At 41.4% G+C, this 20462-nt stretch overlaps 1 protein-coding gene, 1 non-coding gene and 1 pseudogene across 6 annotated transcripts in view; 2 read left to right on the forward strand and 1 right to left on the reverse strand.

Moving 5' to 3' along the window:
- ASCC1 (activating signal cointegrator 1 complex subunit 1) overlaps nucleotides 1-20462 on the reverse strand; it is a 120129-nt gene that overhangs the window by 77768 nt on the left and 21899 nt on the right. The gene's annotated exons all lie outside the window — the stretch shown is intronic.
- On the forward strand, nucleotides 5130-5263 carry LOC117082908. The gene has a single exon (XR_004436833.1). It is a non-coding gene; the product is annotated as a small nucleolar RNA SNORA36 family (small nucleolar RNA).
- LOC117082777 lies at nucleotides 15275-15896 on the forward strand (annotated as a pseudogene).

Here is a 20462-nt window from a genome sequence, read left to right on the forward strand (position 1 = left end):
ATTGTAACAACAATAATACTTATTCGGCACTATGTGCCATGCTCTGCTCCAAACATCTTAAACTTATTAACTCATTTACTCTTCATATCAACACTGTAACATAAATACCATTATTATCCCAACTTTAGAGCAGAACTCTGTAATATCTTTGGAATATATCCCCTCCTGAATATGACACAAACCCTATTCTTTCAACAGACAGTATTGATAGCCTCCCAACTAGTACCTGCCTTGGTGCCCAACTCCTTACCTCTCAAGGCATCCTTCACACTGCCTTCAATTTTTTTCCTACGGTGCTAAGTTCATCACAGTCCTTGCTTAAATTCTCAACTAGTTTGTTTCTTTCTTTCTTTTGGAGACAGGGTCTCGCTCTGTCACCCAGGCTAGAGTGCAGTGGCATGATCATAGCTACTGTAACCTCTATCTCTGGACTCAAGCAATCCTTCTCCCACATCAGCCTCCCAAGTAGCTGGGACCACAGGTACACACCACCATGCCTGGCTAATTTTTTTATTGTTTGTAGACATGGAGTTTCATTATGTTGCCCAGGCTGGTTTCATACTCTTGGATTCGAGGGATCCTCCAACCTCAGCCTCCCAAAGTGCTAAGATTACAGGTGTGAGCTACTATGCCCAGTCTTAACTATTTTCTTACTATCTATAGGATATTACATTCAAAATCCTTAACCCACACAAGAGCTTTCACAACTTGGGAGCCATGTCATTTCCACTCTTAACTCCTACCTCCTTCTAACTCTACCTCTTTCTAAGTACCAGCCTTAACAAATTCCTCACTCTCCCCTGAATACCTCACAAGTGACATTTCCTCTGCACAATGCTCCCTGCCCCATTTGCCTGCCTGGCACAAACTCCTGTCCCTTCAAGACTGTTCAGTTGTCAGCTCCCTTATCAAGCCTTCTCCAACCACTACAGAATTTCTCCTCTGGATACCCACTGCATTTATCTAGTAGCACTTATCTCACAACACTGTAACTATTTCTGGAAGAAGTCTATTTCCCACACCCTAGAGTATGGGATCCTTAAGAGCAGAGTCCATAGTTGGCACATAATATGTCCTATACGTTATGTATACCTGGTATAGACATTTAATAAATAGTGCATGAATCAATAAGACACAAAAACCTGTTCAAAACTAGTATCTCCACCAAAATGGGACAATATATGAATCTTTTAAATATTTCCTTTTCTTACTTTCCTGCTCAACATCAGAAATAAGGGGGTTTCACAATTTTCCTTACAACCAAAGACAACTATCCCATCTTCATTCTAAATCAGTTCAAAAGATAACTACAAATCCTGCAACTCCCCTTACACATGAAAAATTCTAAATTATACACTAAAGTTTTTATATAAACATTTTCGGCCGGGCGCGGTGGCTCAAGCCTGTAATCCTAGCACTTTGGGAGGCCGAGACGGGCGGATCACAAGGTCAGGAGATCAAGACCATCCTGGCTAACCCGGTGAAACCCCGTCTCTACTAAAAATACAAAAAAAAAAAAACTAGCCGGGCGAGGTGGCGGGCGCCTGTAGTCCCAGCTACTTGGGAGGCTGAGGCAGGAGAATGGTGTGAACCCGGGAGGCGGAGCTTGCAGTGAGCTGAGATCCGGCCACTGCACTCCAGACCGGGCGACAGAGCAAGACTCTGCCTCAAAAAAAAAAAAAAACATTTTCTTCTTCAGTCACTAATACTAACCGGAAAAAAAATCCTGCCTGAGGGAGTTAGGGGGAGGCAGACCCATTACCCATTCTGCCCAGTGTAAGCCTTCACGCTACAATATGAGCAGAATTATGTAGTTTCTGCAGTTATAACCGATTCAGGTTCTCTAGGCAGCCTGAGAAATTCCCTGTTGCTTCAGATGGATCTACAAGCCTTCAAATGTTCCACTGCACATGGTTTTGAATTACTGTTTTTCATTACTGATGTGCTTTCTACTGGACCCTGCTGTGAGATAAAGTGGAATTATAGCAGCATTACTAGCTAAAGAATGATTGAGAGATATACAGGGTTGTAATATACTTCCTGAATTTGTAGGCAATGAGACATCTTTGAATCTTAATGCAAGAAATGAGTGAAAAAATAAAGTGCAGCTTATCTGCAGATCACACAGATGAAGAATAGCTTGTCAATGTCTTTGAGCAGCTCAATCCTACGTTAAATACTCAGGCTTAGGGAACTGAAGCACAGGGATGATAGTGATAATGTCTGCAGTCAAACAATATTTCTTATATAACAGATGAACACAAACAAAGGTGATTTCAGGGAATGCTATCCTAAAAGGTAAATTCAGTTTCCTTGAAGAGCAAAGGGTGAGGTCAAGGACAAGTCTGCTACCAAACAAAGAGGAAAAAGAGGCCGACTGTTTTAAAGGAAGAAAGAATTACGTTCAAGGAAGGATGATCAGAAGGATAGAATGAGACCTGAGCATAGAAAAGTTGCCTGTTGCCCCAAAAATGTGACCTTCACAACAATGTTTAACAATGGAAATTAATAGCTGTGATGGAATTCCCAGACTGACCCCTAAGACCTTTTGCCCTGGTATAATCCAGGTTGTAGGTGGACTCTGTGGCTGTGATAATGTATCAGTCCTATGAATTATACTGTGTTATATGGTACAGCAGACTTTAAGAGAGAGAGATTATCCCAATGAGCCTAATCTATACACATTAGCTGTTTAAAAAGCAGAGTCTTTGGCTGGTGGCAGAAGTCAGATCTGACATGAGAAGGATTTGATGAAGCCAGAGCAGCCATGTATCAAGGAAATGGCACTTTCAGATGTATAGACACAAGGATCTGAATTCTGCCAACAACCTGAATGAACATGGAAGTTGATTCTTCCCAAGAGCCTCCAGATGAGATACCAGTCTGGTCAACATCTTGATTTTGGCCTTGTGAGACCCTAAGCAGAGAACCCAGTCCAGTCCATTGGGTCTTCTGCCCTGCAGAACTATGAAACTAAAGGAGAACTGTGAGATGATACATGGGTGTGGTTTTAGGCTGCTAAGATTGTAGTAGTTTTTTACACAGCAATAGAAAACTCATAAGGTAGGTTAAACTATAACCTGACATTTCAACAGAACCTTTCATATCAGAGATCCCAAAAGCACTTGATGTATTTGACATGAGTTATAAAGAAAAATAAATTCACCTTCTCAAAAAAAGAAATATTAATAATTTCAATTTTTTTTTAGAAGATGAAGAGTCTCACCTTCTTAAGTACTGAACCAGGACTGAAGGCAGACATCCTAATGAACACATCCTTAGATAATATCTGATCCATATGACACTTTTTTTGAACAGTTCAGGAAGAGCATATGATTTGAATAATAACCCAAGCAAAAGTGGAAAGTTTTTTTTTTTTTTTTTTTTTTCCTTCCTGAGACAGGATCTTGCTTTGTTGTCCAGAATGGCTAATTTTTGTAGGTTTTGTAGAGACAAGTTTTCACCATGCCTCCCAGGCTGATCTCAAATTCTTGGGCTCAACTGATTCACCTCCCTTGGCCTCCCAAAGGGCTGGGATTACAGCTGTGAGCCACTGCGCCCGGCCTGCTGCTCTTTTTTAAAACCCTCAAATACTGTCCAAATTATTACTGAATTCCAGTCAAGGCTGTTCTCACTTAAAAATGCGTGCTGAAAGATTGATATAGTTGGTTAGCAGTTGGTCAGCTGATTAGCAAGCAACCATCAAAACGTCTTCAATTGTTTCACAGGATATTTTTTTCCCATTCAAATAACTTTTCCTCAGTGACCCCCAGAACTGTCAACTATTTGTTCTATTGGATTATATAAACTAGAGCAGATGCTAGATCCTACACAACTTCGTATCACTGCTCTACTTAACACTGTGGCATCCACTAGCTGTGGCACCTTAGGCAAGTTACTGTCTCTAAGCTTCCATTCCTTCATCAGTGAAATGAGATATAAATATCTACCTCATAGGGAGGGAATGAAGATTAAACAAAATGAACATAGGAGGCATTTAGAACACTGTCTAGCAAAATACAAAGCTCAATAAATATTTGCTATTTTATATATCACTCAATTATCAATTGAGTGAATAAAAACAGTAGGACACTCAGGCTAATTTACAATACTATAGATTACTAGCAGAAAAAAAAAATGCATGAATAGCAGCTTTATTCATAATATCCCATAAGTGGAAACAATCCAAATGTTCCAGTGATGAAACAACTATTTAAAAAAAACAAAAAAAAACAAAAATACTAATGACAGAAAAGAAAAATATTTTTTAAAAAACCGGCTGGGTGCGGTGGCTCACGCCTGTAATCCCAGCACTTTAGGAGGCCAAGGCGGGTGGATCACTTGAGGTCAGGAGTTTGAGACCAGCCTGGTCAACATGGTGAGACCCCATCTTTACTAAAAATACAAAAATTAGCCAGGCATGTTGGCACATGCCTATAATTCCAGATACCCAGGAGGCTGAGGCATAAGAATTGCTTGAACCCGGGGGGCAGAGGTTGCAGTAAGCCAAGGTTGTGCCACTGCACTCCAGCCTGGGCAACAGAGTGAGACACTGTCTTAAAAAAAAAAAAAAAAAGAACCAAATGGAACTTCAAGAGATAAAAAATAAAAGAGTTACCCAGGCACGGTAGATCACACCTGTAATCTCAGCACTTTGGTAAGGCTAGGAAGGTAGATCACTTGAGGCCAGGAATTCAAGACCAGTCTTACAAACATGGTGAAACCCTGTCTCTACTAAAAATACAAAAATTAGCCACGTGTGGTGGCGTGTGCCTATAATACCAGCTACTTGGGAGGCTGAGGCAGGAGAATCACTTGAACCCAGGAGGCAGAGGTTGCAGTAAGCCGAGATCGCACCACTGCATGCCAGCCTGAGCAACAGAACGAGACCCTGTTTCAAAAAATATATAAAAATCAAAAATCAAAAATGATAATTCCATCAAATGGGATTAACAAAAAATTAGACACTTCAAAAAACAAATCAGTGAATGTGAAGACACAACTATAGAAACTATACAACCTGAAGCAGCATGGGTGATGGCATCAGTCATACCCAAATCCCAGCATTACATAATATATCCATGTAACAAACCTACACATGTACCTTCCGAATCTAAAATAGAAGCTGATTCCAAAGTATTGAGTTCAGTTCAAGGCAGCTTCCCTGTTCTGTTAACTAAACTTTGGGACATTGAAATGGGCTATAGGAGATGATTGGTTAGAAAGCATTATTCTGGGTGGCAGGCACCTGTAGTCCCAGCTACTCGGGGGGCTGAGGCAGGAGAATGGCATAAACCCGGGAGGTGGAGCTTGCAGTGAGCTGAGATCCAGCCACTGCACTCCAGCCTGGGCAACAGAGTGAGACTCTGTCTCAAAAAAAAATAATAAAAATTTTTTTAAAAAAAGAAAGCATTATTCTGTTCATTTGTCTCTCTCTCTCTCTTTTTTTTTTTTTTTTGGAGACAGAGTCTCACTCTGTCATCAGGCTAGAGTGCAGTGGCATGATCTTGGCTCACAACAACCTCCACCACCTCCCTGGTTCAACCAATTCTCCTGCCTCAGCTTCCCAAGTAGCTGGGAATACAGGTGCACACCACCATGCCCAGCTAATTTTTGTATTTTTAGTAGAGACGGGGTTTCACCATGTTGGCCAGGATGGTCTCGATCTCTTGACGTTGTGATCCACCCGCCTCAGCCTCCCAAAGTGCTGGGATTACAAGTGTGAGCCACCGCGTCTGGCCTATTTGCCTCTCATCTTACAAAAAGTGCCTGCTTGGGTCTAATACTTCAACAGTTAAAGATGCCTAGAAGAGATGGGACTGATGAGGCTGAAGACTTACTGAGCTTGGACTAACAGACAAGTCACATTCAGTTTTAGGAAGTCAGGTCTGATGAGCTAAGATAAAAAGAAACTGAATTATTTTCACACATGGTTGCTTTTCAGAAATAAAATAAAAACAAAATAGAAGCTGAAATTTTAAAAAAGAAGATAAAGAGATTTTAATATTATAAAATTGGAAAAACAAAAATTTTGAACAGTAAAGGAATATTTAATTATTTTTTCTTTTTTTTTCATAAACCATACACGAGACTTAAGGAATATTTAACTATTTTTGGAAAACTGAAGCAGAGGGAAAAAAACGTCTGGACAGAATTTCAGTAACTTGTGCACCACTATCAAGTGATTTTTTTTTTTTTTTTTGAGACGGTCTCACTCTGTTGCCCAGGTTGGAGGGCCGTGGCACCATCTCAGCTCATTGCAAACTTCCACCTCCCAGGTTCAAGCAATTCTCGTGCCTCAGCCTCCCGAGTAGCTGGGATTATAAATGTGTGCCACCATGCCCAGCTAATTTTTGTATTTTTAGTAGAGATGGGGTTTCACCATGTTGGCCAGCCTGGTCTCAAACTCCTGACCTCAAGAGATCCACTCACCTCAGCCTCCCAAAGTGCTGGGATTACAGGTGTGAGCCACCGCGCCCGGCCTCAAGTATTCTGATACACATGTAATCGGTGTTCCAGAAGGAGACGAGAAAAAAGGAAAGAAAAGACATCTGAGGAAATAATGACTGAAAATTATACAAAACTGGAGTGAAACAGCAAGAACGGAGACTAGGAAGCTGTACGCCCTCATTCCCCCATGGACATATCAAATAACAACATACAGACCAAAGTAGCTTTAGAAGAACCCTAAGACCCAGTTAAGAAGTTGCAGGGGCCGGGCGCGGTGGCTCAAGCCTGTAATCCCAGCACTTTGGGAGGCCGAGACGGGCGGATCACGAGGTCAGGAGATCGAGACCATCCTGGCTAACACGGTGAAACCCCGTCTCTACTAAAAAAATACAAAAAAATTAGCCGGGCGAGATGGCGGGCGCCTGTAGTCCCAGCTACTCGGGAGGCTGAGGCGAGAGAATGGCGTAAACCCGGGAGGCGGAGCTTGCAGTGAGCTGAGATCCGGCCACTGCACTCCAGCCTGGGCGACAGAGCGAGACTCCGTCTCAAAAAAAAAAAAAAAAAAAAAAAAAAGAAGTTGCAGGAACCAAACATACACCTAACCATGAAAAGGTCACACTTCAAAGTGGTAGAAAACTTTGTGACATTTTCATTCATCCTTGTCCCACTTAATCTGTCCCACCTTGTCCCACCAATGGGAAGAAGCTACCCAATTTCTAGCTCTTCCCTCAGGATGGAGCAAAAATAGAACTAGTTTCAATGTTCTGGCTTGTGTGGGGCTGCCTGAGGAACTGATTGCTGTCTCACCTCACTCAGAGGGCTAATGGGAATGGTAGCATAGTCTGGATACCAGGCTGGAGGCCATTGAAAGCAGTGGCAGGCGCCACGGCAGGATGAGACAGTGCATATCGTGAGTACCTGGGGCAAAAGGATTGCTGGCAGAGAAATACAATAGACCACCTAAGGGTCCAAGAAGAATTAGAGGTGAGACTCAGTGAAATTAGGACATTTAAAAGCAGCTACATATACAGGGGAACTTTATTTTTTTTTTAATACTTATTCATATTTTATTTTGGTTTTTTTTCTGGTCTTTTTTTTATTATTATACTTTAAGTTCTGGGGTGCAGAACATGCAGGTTTGTTACATAGGTATATCCGTATCACGGTGGATTACTGCACCCATCATCTATATTACATATTTCTCCTAATGCTATCCCTCCCCTAGCCCCCTACCCCCTGACAGGCCCTGGTGTGTGATGTTCTACAGGGGAACTTAAAAAAAAAAAAAAAAAAAAAAAGCACATGCTACGAACTAGGTATGGTGGCCCACACCTGTAGTCCCAGCTACTCAGGAGGCTGAGTCGGGAGGATCACTTGAGCCCAGGAGTTCAAGGCTACAGTGAGCCATGAATGCACCACTGCACTCCAGCCTAGATGACAGCGTGAGACCCTGTCTTTAAAAATTTTGTTTAACAATAACAACAAAAAAGGCACATGCACAGGCCCAAGGAAGACATATCCCCAGAAAAGGTTTGAGAAGACCCTGGGACAATCTGAGATAATTTTTTAAATGACCAAAATAATTAAGCACAATAGTAACTTATATAAATCCTTGAAAAAAGAAAAATTCATAAAACCATACCAATAATAAATAGATAAATTATGAAGTAAGGGGAGAAGGTAGGTCTCCTGCTTACAGTAGGGTGTAGAAAGCTAACTGCTAAATGCGGAGAGAATGCTTTAGAGTTGGAAAATGATCATTTTGCAACCATCATGGTAAAAGATTGGATCAGGCAAGAATCATCAATGGATACAGAACCCAGGGAGAGATGTTAATGAGGAACAGGATATTTGAAAGGTCTTTTGAAGTATCTCCCTGCAGATTGCTTATTAGTTGCAAGACAAAAATAAAATACAGTCATTACACTTAGGAGAAACTGAGTAGCACTTTGATTAAAATGTAACATCACCTGTGTAACGCGGACACAGATTACATGCCCCTAGATGTGACAGCCTGAGGACATACCATTACCTATACAGTACTCTGACTGAGAAAGTGTAACTTAAAGCTAAACAAGAGGAAATATAAGACAAACACAAAATAAAGAATGCTCTTGGGGCTGGTGGCTCACACTTATAATCCCAGCACTTTGGGAGGCCAAGGTGGGTGAATCACTTGAGCTCAGGAGTTCGAGACCAGCCTGGACAATATAGTGAAATCCCATCTCTATCAACAATACAAAAGATTAGTTGGGAATGGTGGCACATGCCTGTAGTCCCAGCTACTCAAGAGGCTAAGGTGGGAGGATCGGCTGAGGCAGGAGGATCGCCTGAGCCTGGAAGGTAGAAGTTGCAGTGAGCCAAGATAGCACCACTGAACTCCAGCCTGGATGACAACATGAGACCCTGTCTAACAAAAAAAGAAAAGAAAAGAACGCTCTCCTGGCCGGGCATGGTGGCTCACACCTGTAATCCCAGCACTTCGTGAGGCTGAGGTGGGCAGATCACAAGGTCAAAAGATGGAGACCACCCTGGCCAACATGGTAAAACCCCATCTCTACTAAAAATACAAAAATTAGCTGGACGTGGTGACATGTGCCTGTAGTCCCAGCTACTTGGGAGGCTGAGGCAGGAGAATCACTTGAATCTGGGAGGCAGAGGTTGCAGTAAGCTGAGATCTCTCGCCATTGCACTCCAGCCTGGCGAAAGATCAAGACTCCATCTCAAAAAAAAAAGAATGCTCTCTTTACCTGTCATCCCAGAACTTTGGGAGGCTGAAACAGTTGGATTGCTTGGGCCCAGAAGTTTAAGACCAGCCTGGGCAACACAGCAAAACCCCATCTCTACAAAAATTACAAAAACTAGCTGGGCATGGTGGTACACACTTATAGTATCAGCTACTTGAGAGGCCGAGGCAGGAGAATTAATTGAGTCCAGGAGGTGGAGGTTGCAGTAAGCCAAGACTGCACCACTGCACTCCAGCCTGGGTATCTGAGTGAGACCATGTCTCAAAAAAAAAAAAATGTTTTTTAATAAAAAATAAAATAAAGAAATGATAAATGCCAGAAGACAGTGGAATTATATGTTCACAGTCCTAGAAGAATAAACTACTTAGAATTCTATAACCAGTAAAAATCTTTCAAAAAAGGTGAATTAAAATTTTTTTCAAACGAATAAAAGCTGACAGAAATTATTTCCAGCAGATCTGAACTACAAGAAATCTTAGGCTAGGCATGGTGGCTCACATCTATAATCCCAGCACTTTGGGAGGCCGAGGAGGGCGGATCACCTGAGGTCAGGAGTTGGAGACCAGCCTGGCCAAGATGGTGAAACCCCATTTCTACTAAAAATACAAAAATGAGCCAGGTGTGGTGGCATGCACCTATAGTACCAGCTACTCGGGAGGCTGAGACAGGGGAATCACCTGAACCCGGGAGGCAGAGGTTGCAGTGAGCCAAGCCTGCACCACTGCACTCCAGCCTGGGTAACAGAGTGAGACTCAGTCTCAAAAAATAAATAAATAAATAAAATCCTCAATCCAAAAAAAAAGGGGAGAGGGTACAAAGAAGAGACAAGCAGAAACAAACAACAAAAGAACAAAGAAGACCAAAAAAATAAAGAAGAGACAAAGAGAAACAAAGAATAAGATGGTAGATTTAATCCACCCCTAGCTAAAATTATATTAAATGTAAATGTTCTATCTACTCCAGTTAAAAGGTAGAGATGTCCGACTGCAATTTAAAAATAAGAAACAATACCTAACTATATGCCGTCTAAAAAGAAACCTGTTTTGAAGATAAAGATACAAATATGTTAAAAGTAAAAGGAAATAAATAGATACATAGTACAAACACTAATCAAAACAAAGTTAGAGGCCGGGTGCAGTGGCTCACACCTGTAATCCCAGCACTTTGGGAGGCCAAGGAGGGCAGATTACGAGGTCAGGAGATCGAGACCATCCTGGCTAACACGGTGAAAACCCATCTCTACTAAAAATACAAAAAAAAATTAGCCGGGCATGGTGGCGGGTGCCTGTAGTCCCAGCTACTTGGGAGGCTGAAGCAGAAGAATGGTGTGAACCCGGGAGGCAGAGCTTGCCGTGAGCCGAGATCACGCCATTGCACTCAGCCTGGGCGACAGAGTGAGACTCCATCTCAAAAAAAAATGAAAGAAAAGAAAGTTGGAATGGCTATATTAACATCAAAAAAGTAGACCAGAACAAGGAATATTATCAGGAATAGAAGACATTTCTTAATTATAAAAGGATCTTATTAAGAAGGTGTGGAAAAAACTGATAGAACTGAAAACAGAAATAGATGAATCCACAGTCATAGGTGGAGATTTCAACACTCCTGTCTCAATAATTAAAAGAACAAGTAGATAGAAAATCAGTATTGACAGAGAGCTTGCAGTGAGCTAAGATCACTGCACTTCAGCCTGGGTGACAGAGCAAGACTCTGTCTCAAAAAAAAAAAAAAAAAAATTATAACACACTAGTAAGAAACAAAAAAAAATTTAAATAAATAATATCATGCACTTTTTTTAAAAAGGTTAAAATGGTAAACTTTATGTTATGTATATTTCACCATAAAGAGAAAAAGCTAAAATACCATTAACAGCAACAAAAATGGACGAAATATTTGAACAGGTACTTCACAAAGGCAGATATACAAATAGTCAACGAGCACATGAAAAGATGCTTCACAGCATCAGCCATGAGGGAAATGTATATAAAAACCACAATGAGCTACCATGATGAGATGCCCACCAGACAGGGTTAAATTAAAATAAGATAGACACCACTAAGTGTTGGTAAGAATGTGGAGCAACCTAAACTCTCATACATTATTTGTAGCAGTATAAAAGAGGCACAACCACCTTGGGAAAAGATCTGACAGTTTCCTATAAAACTAAACATACACCTGCACATGATCCAACAATTACACTACTAAGTATTTACCCAAGAGGTATAAAAACATATACTGAACACAAAGATTTCCGCACAAATTTATAATGGCCAAAGACTAGAAACCATCCAAACATCTATCAGGGTTGAACAGATAAAGAAATCTCCAGCTACAAACCACCCAAGCATCTATCAGGGTTGAATGGATAAAGTGGTACATTCACGCAAAGAAATACCACTCAACAATAAAAAGCAGCAAACTCCTATAACACACAACATGAATGACTCCCAGAAATATTAATTTTGAACCAAAAAAAAGTCACACAAAAGACTATATATCATATAATTCCATTCATATAAAGTCCTAGAAAAGGGAAACCTAATAGCAACACAAAATAGATTAGTGGTTGCCTGGAATCAGAGGTAGGAGGCGAGAGGGGAGGGAGAGGGCATCAACTGCAGAGGAGAGAAATATTTGAGGGTGATACAAATACTCAATATCTTGTTTGTGATGGTTGTTACACTGGTGTATACCTTTATCAAAACTCATCAAGTCATATTCTTAAAACGAGTGCATTATAATGTTGTATATAAAGTATAACTCATTAAAACTGACTTTTAAAACAGAATGGAAAAAACTATGAAAAAATTTAGTTTGCATTCCCTTAACCCGCGTCATTCTACCTCTTAAAATTTATCCCAAAGAAACCAGGAGTCAAAGACAAAAAGATGCATGTACAGATGTTCACTGCAGTGTTATTTAATAAAAATAATTTCCTCTAACGTTCCATCAATAGAGGATTGATTAAATAAACTAAGGTACATTCACAGAATACTTCACAGCAATTAAAAATGGGAGTTAGCTTCTAAGGTATGGACCTGAAATATAAGTATTAACAAAAAAAGTAATATAATATAAAAGAATATAATTTTTTTTTTTTTTTTTTGTAGAGACATGGTCTTACTACACTGCCCAGGCTGAACTCCTGGGCTCAAGCTATCCTCCTGCCTCAGGCTCCTGAGTAGCTGGGGTGCCCACCACTGCACCTGGAGAATAAACGTATATTACAAATATACATGTATATTCAAAAAATTTATGAACCAAGAGATTTTGTACCAAGAGATGCTATCTTTTTCTTATGCTACTAAGCAAGGGAATGTTGAGATCATCCCTATTTTAAAGATGAGGAAACTCTCAGAGATGTCAAATGAGTTTCAGAGGAGCCAAAAGAACTGAAAACCCCACAGTCTCTCAGAAAACAACTGCTATCTCAGTGAACAGGTATTTGCTCTTCAAATCTTGTAGAAGAGAACTCACATAAATTGAGTCACAAATGCAGAGTACTACTGGAAAGTGCCTACAGGCTTTCATAGCCATCTTCGTGTCATTCTAACATCAGAATGAAACTTACTAAAAATCTCTTCCATATAATCTAGATAATGGTCCTTGACTGATTTCCTCTTTAATGCTGTGCTTATTTCCAGCTGTTATCAGGGCCTGATTTGAAGACAGAAAAGAGATTATGTTAATACGCAGTCTCCCTGAAAGCAGGAAGGAAGTCCTTTGGACTGATTAAGGCCAGCATGATGTTCACAGCAAACAAGCTCATTCTGGCCAAATTAAAGCAGTAATTCCAATGTTTGTTCCCTGTCAGCCATGTCAGCAGCCAAAAAAGAAATGCAAGAAAGCAGATGCACATGCAGGTGCCCAGAAAAAAAAAAAAAGACTAACTTATTACACATCTGCTTGTCTCATACCTGGTATTCGTATCATTCCAAAGAATATATCAATGACTGAGCTTCAACCAGTTCGCATTTACCAGGTAAAATAATTTCAAAACTTACCAGCCCTCACTCCCCAAAACAGTACTGGACTACACTGAAACCTCAGCGTTCCTGATCTCCTACCCCACCCTCCATTCCCACTGAGAATGAAGTCATCTTGTTACGAAATGTTAAGGGGAAAAATGATTTTCTGATGGCTCACTGATATTAACATCCACATATATGTATTTTCCTTATAGATATGGCCTTATTTAAGTACATAAATGCAAAGTTAGTTACTTTAAAACTGGTTTTACAAATACAAAAGTCAACCAGGTGTGAATGATTAAACTCATTGAAACTGACTTTTTACAGTTACGGGTGGTGAGCATCTGTAGTCCCAGCTACTGGAGAGGCTGAGGCAGGAGGATTGCTTGAACCCAGGAGGCAGAGCTTGCAGTGAGCCGAGATTACACCACTGCACTTCAGCCTGGGTGACAGAGCGAGAGTCTGTCTCAAAAAAAAAAGAAAAAAATTGGTTTTACAATTCTACACTAAGCTCAGGCCATCTCTTGTATTTGCCCAACCTGAATCTATTCACCTTCATAGGCCTCTTCACAAATAAGCAATTTTACTAATTCTCATCCCCTACCCCACAAAAGTACTTGGTTTCTAACACTTCTTTTTTCTTTTTTTTTTTTGAGACAGTCTCACTCTGTCACTTAGGCTGGAGTGCAGTGGCATGATCTCTGCTCACTGCACCCTCTACCTTCTGGGTTCAAGCGATTCTCCTGCCTCAGCCTTCCAAGTAGCTGGGATTGCAGGTGCACACCACCATGCCCAGCTAATTTTTGTATTTTTAGTAGAGACGGGGTTTCACCATGTTGGCCAGGCTGGTCTTGAACTCCTGACCTCAAGTGATCCACCCTCCTTGGCCTCCCAAAGTGCTGGGATTACAGGCATGAGCCACCGTGCCCGACCTGGTTTTTAATACTTCTAACACTGCATGTCCATCTCTCACTGTATTCTAACACCTAAGACTACCATTAGCAATATGGACCTGATCGAAAAGAGGAAAGGAAAAGGGGAAAGGGAAAGGGAACTAAGGAAGAAAAGAAAGAAGAAAGAATATTGTAAAAGTTTTCACCCAAAACATTTTCACTTTGCCACAACTTTCAAAGCCACCCTTTATCTACTCTTTACACTCCAAATAATACTAACAACTTTAACTGACAGTAAAGTATAGCAGGAGTAGCAGCAACCATTTATTAAATGCTTATTATGCCTCAAGTACCATGCTGAGTTCTTTACGTCATCTCATACATTTATTTTGAGACAGGGTCTCACTCTGTCACCCAGGCTGGTGTGCAGTGGCACAATCGTGGTTCACTACAGGCTTGACCTCCTGGGCTCAAGCATCCTCCCACCTTAGCCTCCTGAGTAGTTAAAACTACAGATATGTGCCACCACTCCGAGCTAATTTTTTATTTGCTATAGAGACAGAGGCTGCCTAAATGGCCCAGGGCAGTCTTGAACTCCTGGGCTCAAGCAATCCTCCAGCCTCGGCCTCCCAAAGTGCTGAGTTTAGAAGGCCAAAGCTACCTCGTCCAGCCAGTCATCTCATTTAATCCTTCCTACAATCCTCCCAAGTAGGCTATAAAGATTTGGAGAAGTTCATTTGTCCAAGTCCACACAGACTGAAGAACTCAAAATCAGAACTAAGTCCATCTGTCTCAAGAACCAAAGATATTGGTCGGGCGAGGTGGCTCATGCCTGTAATCCTAGCACTTTGGGAGGCCGAGGCAGGTGAATCACCTGAGGTCAGCAGTTTGAGACCAGCCTGACTAATACTGAGAAACTCCGTCTCTACTAAAAATAAATACAAAAGTAGCCGGGCGTGGTGGTGCATGCCTGTAATCCCAGCTAGTCAGGAGGCTGAGGCAGGAGAATTGCTTGAACCCAGGAGGCAGAAGTTGCAGTAAGCCGAGGTCGCACCACTGCATTCCAGCCTGGGCAACAAGAGCAAAACTCCATCTGAAAAAAAAAAAGAACCAAAGATATTAACCATTGTTCTATTTTATTCCAAATGCTTTTATTTCTGTCTTCACTACAAGATTAAGAAAGCACAGCCTTTCCATCTGGCAGCAACCATCAGGTAAGCCAAAATGAGTGCATACAAGTATATCCAGGAGCTATGGAGAAAGAAGCAATCTGATGTCATGTGCTTTCTTCTGAGAGTCTGCTGCTGGCAGTACCGCCAGCTCTCTGCCCTCCACAGGGCTCCCCACCCGGCCTGATAAAAGTACGCCAATTGGGCTACAAGACCAAGCAAGGTTACATTATATATAGGATTCGTGTTTGCTGTGGTGGCCGAAAACACCCAGTTTCTACGGGTGTAACTTACAGCAAGCCTGTCCATCACGGTGTTAACCAGCTAAAGTGTGCCTGAAGCCTTTAGTCTCTTGCAGAGGAATGAGCTGGATGCCACTGTGGGGCTCTGAGAGTCCTGAATTCTTACTGGATTGGTTAAGATTCCACATACAAATTTTTTTAGGTTATCCTCATTGATCCATTCCATAAAGCTATCAGAAGAAATCCTGACACCCAGTGGATCACCAAACCAGTCCACAAGCACAAGGAGATGCGTGGGCTGACATCTGCAGGCTGAAAGAGCCGTGGCCTTGGAAAGAGCCATAAGTTCCACCACACTATTGGTGGTTCTCGCTGGGCAGCTTGGAGAAGGCGCAATACTCTCCAGCTCCACTGTTACCACTAATGTAAGTAAAGTTTGTAAAATTCAAACCTAAGAAACAATTTAGGATAGTCATGTCTGCTTATACAAGTGTTATTTGTCTGTTAAAGCTAGTCTGCAGATTGTTTCATGAATGCTTTGTCAAATTAAGAAGGTTAAAGTGCAGTCTGGGCATGGTGGCTCTCGCCTGTAATCCCGGCACTTTGGGAGGCCGAGGCGGGCGGATCATGAGGTCAAGAGATCCAGACCATCCTGGCCAACATGGTGAAACCCTGTCTCTATTAAAAATATAAAAATTAGCTGGGCGTGGTGGCAGGCACCTGTAGTCCCAGCTACTCAGGAGGCTGAGGTAGGAGAATCGCTTGAACCCAGGAGGCAGAGGTTACAGTGAGCCGAGATCACACCATTGCACTCCAGCCTGGGCGACAGAGCAAGACACCATCTCGGGGGGGAAAAAGAAAGTTAAAGTGCAATAATGTTTGAAGACAATAAGTGACGGTGCATCTTGTTTCTAATAAGAAACTTTTTTGTCTTTGCTTTATCTTATTAGGAAGTTCTATGTCAGTGTATAAAACATACTGTGTGGTATAGTAAGTTTAAAATAAATTCTTTAAAAAAAAAAAAAAGCATAGCATGGACACATATACGCAAAAAAATGAACCTTGACCTAAATATTGCATCTTGTACAAAAAAATTAACTGAATCATAGATCTAAATACAAAAAACCCAAAGTATAAACATTCTAAAAGAAAACCTTCATATTTGAGGGTTAGTAAAAAAAATTTCTTTTTTCTGAGACAGAGTTTCACTCATTGCCCAGGCTAGAGTGCATCTCAGCTCACTGCAACCTCTGCCTCCCAGGTTCAAGTGATTCTCCCGCCTCAGCCTCCCTAGTGGCTGGGATTACAGGTGCCCACCACCATGCCCAGCTAATTTTTTCTATTTTTAGTAGAGACACACTGGCCAGGCTGGTCTCAAACTCCTGACCTCAAGTGATCCACCCACCTCGGCCTCCCGAAGTGCTAGGATTACAGGTGTGAGCCACCATGCCGGCCAGGAAAAGATTTTTTAGGCGTAACATCAAGAGTACAACCCACACAAAAAAAAAATCAATAAACTAGTCTTTATCAAAATTTAAAACTTTTGCTCTACAAAAGACACGACTAAGAGAACGAAAAGACAAGCTACAGATTAGGAGAAAACATCTGCAACACACAACATTATTTTGTTTATTATTGTTGTTGTTGTTTGTTGAGACAGTCTCACTCTGTCACCCAGGCTGGAGTGCAGTGGCACCATCTTGGCTCACTGCAACCTCCATCTCCTGGGTTCAAGTGATTCTCGTGCCTCAGCCTCCTGAGTAACTGGGATTACAGATGTACGCCACCGTGCCTGGCTAATTTTTGCATTTTTAGGCGAGATGGGATTTCGCCCTGTTGGCAAGGCTCGTCTCAAACTCCTGGCCTAAAGTGATCCACCCACCTCCATCTCCCAAAGTGCTGGGATTACAGGCATGGGACACTGCACCCTGCCAAACAACCCAATTGTAAAACAGGCAAAAGACATGAACAGACACCTCACCAAAGATAATAAAAGGATGGCAAAGAAAGCACATGAAATAATGTTCATTATCATTAGCCATTAAAGAAATGTAAATTAAAACCACAATAAGATGTCACTACACAGCTATTAGAATAGCTAAAATAACAAATAGTGATAATATCAAATGCTAGTGAGGATGGAGAACAACTGGAATTCTCATAAACTGCTGTTGGGAATGCAAAACAGTACATGCATTCTGAAAAATGGTTTGACAGTGTTTCGTAAAGTTAAATATACACCTAGCATACATCACAGCAACCCAATTCCTGGGTATTTTACTGTAAAGAAATGAAAACTTACGTTCACACAAAAACCCATACACAAATGTTTACAGCAGTTCTAACCATAATTGCCAAAAACTGCAAAAACCCAAGTGTCCTCCAATGAGTGAATGGATAAGCAAACTTTAGCACACCCATAAAGCAAAATATTACTCAGAAATAGTAATGAACAAACTCCTGAGACACACACAACTTGGATGAATCTCAAAAGCACTATGCTGAGTGAAAGAAGCCAGTTACCTACTATATGATTCCATCTATATGACACTCTCAAAAAGACAAAACTACAAATAATAAACAAAACACACATACACACAAACACACACAACAAAACTACAGTGAAGAAGAGATTAGTGATTGCCAGGGGTTGTGGGTGAGGAAGAGGTGACTATAAAGGGAGAGCATGAGGGAGTTCTTGGGGTGGAATTGTTCTGTATCCTAATTGTGGTGGTAGTTACAGAAATCTAAACATGTTTTAGAATTCATAGACATGGGCCGGGCGCGGTGGCTCAAGCCTGTAATCCCAGCACTTTGGGAGGCCGAGACGGGCGGATCATGAGGTCAGGAGATCGAGACCATCCTGGCTAACAGGTGAAACCCCGTCTCTACTAAAAAATACAAAAAACTAGCTGGGCGAGGTGGCGGGCACCTGTAGTCCCAGCTACTCGGGAGGCTGAGGCAGGAGAATGGCGTAAACCCGGGAGGCGGAGCTTGTAGTGAGCTGAGATCCAGCCACTGCACTCCAGCCTGGGCGACAGAGCGAAACTCCATCTCAAAAAATAAAAAAAAATTTAAAAATTAAAAAAAAAAAAAAAAAAAAGAATTCATAGACATGTATACCCCAAAAAAGTCCTTTTTTTTTTTGAGACGGAGTCTCGCTCTGTAGCCCAGGCTGGAGTGCAGTGGCGCGATCTCGGCTCACTGCAAGCTCCGCCTCCCGGGTTTACGCCATTCTCCTGCCTCAGCCTCCCGAGTAGCTGGGACTACAGGCGCCCGCCATCTCGCCCGGCTAGTTTTTTTTTTGTATTTTTTAGTAGAGACGGGGTTTCACCGTGTAGACCAGGATGGTCTCGATCTCCTGACCTCGTGATCCACCCGTCTCGGCCTCCCAAAGTGCTGGGATTACAGGCTTGAGCCACCGCGCCCGGCCAAAAGTCCATTTTAATTATAATAATTTTGAAGATAAAATTGAAAAAATTTAATTCTTCAGAGGATAACTGGTTAAATAGGTGTTTAAAAAGTTACAGTCTTATCTCTTACTGTATATCAAAACATATTCTAAATGAACTAAAAAGCTAAATGTAAATTATGAAATAATACTGATCTTTTTTTTTTTTTTTTTTTTTTTTGAGACAGAGTCTCATACTGTCACCCAGGCTGGAGTGCAGTGGGGTGATCTCTGCTCACTGCAAGCTCTGCCTCCCAGGTTCAGGTCATTCTCCTACCTCAGCCTCCCGAGTAGCTGGAACCACAGGCACCCACCACCATGCCCAGCTGATTTTTCTTTATTTTTTTTTTGTAGAGACGGGGTTTCACCATGTTAGCCAGGATGGTCTTGATCTAGAGACGGGGTTTCAACATGTTGGCCAGGATGGTTTCTATCTCCTGACCTCGTGATCCACCCACCTCGGCCTCCCAAAGTGCTGGGATTACAGGCGTAAGCCACTGCGCCCAGCCTGATCTTCTTAATATATACGATGCTCCTACAAATAAATTTTTAAAAAGAACACTCCCAGAGAAAAATGGGTCAAGACATGAATAAACAGTTAAGTAAAGGAAAACGCTTTATCTCACAAATAATTGAATAAATAAACAGTAAAGCAATGAGACAGTACTTTTTGTCAACTGAAATACAAAAAAAAAAAAAAACTTTAAAAGAATGATAACATCCAGTATTGGCAAAAGTGGGAAAGGAAACCTAAAGAAAACTCTAGTTTGGAGCATAAAGTGCTATAAGATTTCCTGAAGGTAATCTGGATGTCCACACATTATCGAAAAATTCATACACATACACATAAACTGTTTTTTCACTTCCAGAAATTTAAGTAAAATAACCCACTAGTGCAGAAAAATGTATTCAGCATACACATGACAAAATACAAATTTAAAAAGTTAAATAATCATATATCCATATAATAGAACAGTAAGGCATTATAAAACCAAGTCACCCGAACAGTTAATGAAATCAGAATTTTTGTGTGTGTTGTTTGTTTGTTTTTTGTTTTTGAGATGAGTTTCATTCTTGTTGCCCAGGCTGGAGGGCAATGGCGCTATCTCGGCTCACCACAACCTCCGCCTCCCTGGTTCAAGTGATTCTCCTGCCTCAGCCTGCTGAGTAGCTAGGATTACAGGTATGCGCCACTATGCCTGGATAATTCTGTATTTTTAGTAGAGATGGGGTTTCTCCATGTTGGTCAGACTGGTCTCAAACTCCTGACCTTGTGATCGACCTGCCTCAGCATCTCAAAGTGTTGGTATTACAGGCGTGAGTCACTGCACCCAGCCCAGATTATGTTATTTTAGTCATCACCGATCACTGCTATAATTTCCTACTTGTTTTCCAAAGTAAAGGTATAAGATTTAGGTTTTGTGGGGTTTTTAGGTTTTGTGGGGGTTTTTGTGGTTTCTGTTGTTGGGTTTTTTGTTTTTTGCGACAGGGTCTGGCTCCATTGCCCAGGCTGGAGTGCAATAATACAATCTCAGCTCA

This window comes from Trachypithecus francoisi, unplaced genomic scaffold (assembly GCF_009764315.1).
Source record: "Trachypithecus francoisi isolate TF-2019V2 unplaced genomic scaffold, Tfra_2.0 Lachesis_group9, whole genome shotgun sequence".
Classification (NCBI taxonomy): Eukaryota; Metazoa; Chordata; class Mammalia; order Primates; family Cercopithecidae; genus Trachypithecus; species Trachypithecus francoisi.